Below are 4,363 nucleotides of genomic sequence, written 5' to 3'. Positions count from 1 at the left end.
GTGGCTGAATTTCGAGATGGGGTCTTCAAATCATAGTAATAAGCTTCCCAGGTGGCACTAGTGATAAAGAACCTGCCTACCAGTGTAGGAGATATAAGAGATGTGGGTTCGATCCCTGGGTCTGGAAGATCCCCAGGAGGAGGGCATGGCAACCCACTCCAGTATTTTTGCCTGGAGAATCCCATGGACAGAGGAGCCTCTGGAGCTATGGTCCATAGGATCGCAAAGACTCAGACACGACTGAAGTGATTGAGCACTCACACAAGTTAAAATGATTTCATTCAGGTGGGCCCTACTCCAATTTGACTGGTTTCCTGAAGAAGAAGAGGTTAAGACTCAGACACACACAGAGGGAAAACCATGTGAAGACACAAGGAAAGACAACCACCTACAAGCCAAGGAGAGAGGCCTCAAAAGAAACTAACATTGCTGGCATATTCATCCATGACTTCGTTGTTTTTGTTGTTGTTGTTAACACAGTGAAAACTTTTATATTTGGAATTAGCCAGCTGGACTCAGTTTAGATGATCCCAATTTTGTTGGCAACATCCAAAGCATCATAGTCAGGAGCCAGTTGAACATATGCCCTCCTCTCTCTATCAGGCTTGATCAGGGTATTGACCTCAGCCACATCAATGTCATACAGCTTCTTCACAGCTTGTTTAATTTGGTGCTTGTTGGCCTTAACATCAACAATGAATACCAGTTGTTTTTTTCTTGGCTGACTTGGTGGTGAGCGGGAATTAGATGACAGCATAGTGGTCAGGTTTGTTTCTCCCAGGGGCTCCTCTGAGGATATTTGGGCTGCCTCCTGAGCCGCGGTGTTTTGGGCCGCCGGAAGGTGGGTGACGTCCGGATCTTCTCTTTTTTGTGGCTGTGGACACCTTTCAACACTGCTTTCCCGGCCTTCAAAGCCTTTGCTTTGGCTTCGGCTTTCGGAGGGGCAGAGGCTTCCTTCTTCACCATTGGTGCCATCTTCATGAAAACGCGTGACTTCATTTTGTAATGTTTATTTATTTGGCTGTCCCGGATCTTAGTTGTGGCATGCAGGATCTTTGATCTTCATTGAAGCGCGAGAACTCTTAGTTATGGAATGTGGGATCTAGTTCCCTGACCAAGGATAGAACCCAGGACCCCCTGCATTGCGAGTGCAGAATCTTTGCCACTGGACCACCACGGAACTCCTCGATCTAGGACTTCTAATCTCCAAAACGATGATAAAAAAATTTTCTGTTGTTTAAGCCTCTCAATCTGTGGTATTTTGTCATGGCAACCCTAAAGAACTAGTGTACCCTGCTTCCACAGGAGCCCTCTGGGGACACAGAACATTTACCATGGGGTGGGTAGAGCTAGAAGCTGAAATTCTATTTTAACACTGGGATCTCAGGCAAAGTTCTCCACGGTCCATCGTAGAGTAGAATATTTTATAAGTGGATGAACTTCTTGTCTTCTCATAGAATACTTCTAAATTCTTACCATAATTGTCTCCAATTGCTGTTCAGTCACTAAGTCATGTCCAACTCTTTGTGACCCCACAAACTACAGTACACCAGGCTTCCCTGTCCTTCAGGGAAGGAGCTTGCTCAAACTCATGTCCATTGAGTCAATGGTGCCATCCAACCATCTCATTCTCTGTCACTCCCTTCTCCTCTTGCCCTCAATCTTTCCCAGCAGCATAGTCTTTTCCAATGAATCGGCTCTTCATGTCAGATGGCCAAAGTACTGGAGCTTCAGCTTCAGTATCAATCCTTCCAGTGAATATTCAGGGTTTATTTGCTTTAGGATTGACTGATTTGATTTCCTTGCTGTCCAAGGGACTCTCATGAGTCTCCTCCAGCATCAAAATTTGAAGGCATCAATTCTTCGGCTCTCAGCTTCCTTATGGTCCAACTCTCACACCTGTACATGACTACTGGAAAAACCATAGCTTTGACTACACAGACCTTTGTTGGCAAAGTGATGTCTCTGCTTTATTAATATGCTGTCTAGGTTTGTCACACCTTTTCTTCCAAGGAGCAAGCATCTTTTAATTTCATGGCTGCAGTCACCATTCACAGTGATTTTGGTTCCATGGTGAGATAGATTAAATAGATTAAAGATTTCTGGAGCGCTTCTCCCAAGTTCTCTCAATTGCTTATGCTCAAGAGTTCTCTTAAAACCTTTAAGAAATGGAGGATGGAGCATCCCAAAACCTACCCATGTTTGAATTTCCCACCCTATCCTCCCCCCGCCTTTGGGAGAGGTAAGTGCTCAACTGAAGCTTTATTTGATTTAGAAAAAATTAATGTTATATTTCTTAGACAAAAGGATCATGGAGTTGAGTTATATTTATAGCAGCTAGAATCATGTCACCTTCTGTTTTTCCTTGTTTTCCCCACACCTTTAGTAAGGTCTCATGTAATTTCCCACCTGGTTCATTAGCCTGCAAGAAAATAATGGTTAAACTCCAACATCCACCCTTGCATATAAGGAGTGCCCTGGGGCCAGCCTGGGAATGTCCAGGCCAATTAGTCCTAGGAGTCAACTGTCCGGGTTATAAGTCCCCACTACTTATCTCCATGGGACCCACTGCCCCAGTTCCCAACAATGGGGTATATGAAGTAAAAGGTTTAACTTGGAGGCTAAGGGGTGCTCAAAGCCTGCACATCCCAAAGAAAGGACTGGCCCTAGACTGCTTCCTGAATCATGACCTCTGAACCCCTGGAATATCCTGCCTGATAAAAGTGTCTTTGTTTACCTGGGGCCTTAATCCATGCCAGGTAGTCTGGTTGATGGTGAATGCCCATTTTTGTTCACCTGGGACCCAGGGCAATGTTATACTGTGTGCGTTTAGTGGCTCATTCATGTCTGCTTTAGCCCACCAATCCATGGGATTTTTCAGGCAAGAATACTGGAGTGGGGTGCCATTTTCTGCTCCAGGGGATCTTTCTGACCCAGGGATCAAACCTGTGCCTCCTGTGTCTCCTGCATTGCAGGCAGATTCTTTACCCACTGAGCCATCGGGGAAGCCAGGCTTTGTTCACCTGGGACCCAGGGCAATGCTATATTAGTTTGACCTCTGGAGGGACGCAGGCTTCCCTGGTGCCTTGGATGGTAAAGAATCCACCTGCTACTGCAGGAGGCCTGCAATCTCTGGGTCAGGAAGATGCCCTGGAGAAAGGAATGGCTACCTACTCTAGTATTCTTACCTGGAGAATCCCATGAACAGAGGAGCCTGGTGGGCTGCAATCCATGGGATTGCAAAGAGTCAAACATTACTGAGTGACTAACACAAGAGGGACTCAACAATGAGTTATGAAGGTCAGCAGGAACTCCATGCCTATGTGACACACCTAAATAAAAACTCTGGACACCAAGGTTCAGGTGGGCTTCCACGGTTGGCAGTATTTCATACGTGTTATCACACCTCATTGCTGAAAGAATTAAGGGCTATTCATGCAATTCCCCTGGGATAGGACAAGTGGAAGCTCACACCTGGTCTCTCCTGGACCCTGTCCCCTGCATCTTTTGCCTTTGCTGATTTCAATGTGTCTTTTCAGTGCAGTAAACCATAAATGAGAGTACCCCAACTTTTTCAAGTTCTATGAATCCTTCTGGTATATCATCAAATCTGAAGGTGGTCATGGGGACCCCCCACACAGAGGCCATGGATATTGTTTTAAAGCTAGACAGTGTATTAAAAAGCAGAGACACCACTTTGTCAACAAAGGTTCATATAGTCAAACCTATCGTTTTTCCAGTAGTCATGTACGGATGTGAGAGTTGAACCATGAAGAAGGCTGAGCACCAAAAAGTTGATGTTTTGGAACTGTGGTGCTTGAGAAGACTCTTGAGACTCCCTTGGACAAGAAGGAGATCAAACCAGTCAATCCTAAAAGAAATCAACCCTGAATATACACTTGAAAGACTGATGCTGAAGCTCCAATATTTTGGCCACCTGATGCAAAGAGCAGACTCATTGGAAAAGATCCAGATGTTGGGAAAGATTGAGGGAAAAAGCAAAAGTGGGCAGCAGAGGATGAGATGGTTAGATAGCATCACCAATCCAATGGATGTGAATTTCAGCAAACTTCAGGAGACAGTGGAAGACAGAGGAGCCTGGTTATGCTTCAGTCTACACAGTCGCAGAGTTGGACACAACTTAGCAACTGAACAACAACAACACTGAGGAATAGTAGTTTACCTTCTTGAGTTCCATCACTGTTTGAGAAAATGAGGAACACGAGCTGACCCCTCATCTTGTTGAACCTGAAGCTTCTCTTACCCCTAATCCCAGGGCAAATATCTCCTCCTCTGTCTTGCTCATGGCCTGCCCCACAAATTTTCAGTATATGCCCAGAGAGAAACAGACACCTTAGACATC

General features: G+C 45.3%; 1 pseudogene; it reads right to left on the bottom strand.

Annotated features, from left to right (window-relative positions):
- Positions 1-487: 487 nt before the first annotated feature.
- LOC145510350 (large ribosomal subunit protein uL23 pseudogene) lies at positions 488-981 on the bottom strand (annotated as a pseudogene).
- Positions 982-4,363: the final 3,382 nt, after the last annotated feature.

This window comes from Giraffa tippelskirchi, chromosome 6 (genome assembly GCF_054371585.1).
Source record: "Giraffa tippelskirchi isolate mGirTip1 chromosome 6, T2T-mGirTip1v1.2.pri, whole genome shotgun sequence".
NCBI lineage: Eukaryota > Metazoa > Chordata > Mammalia > Artiodactyla > Giraffidae > Giraffa > Giraffa tippelskirchi.
Note: the sequence above shows the minus strand (reverse complement) of the source record. Positions and strands in the feature narration are given on the sequence as shown.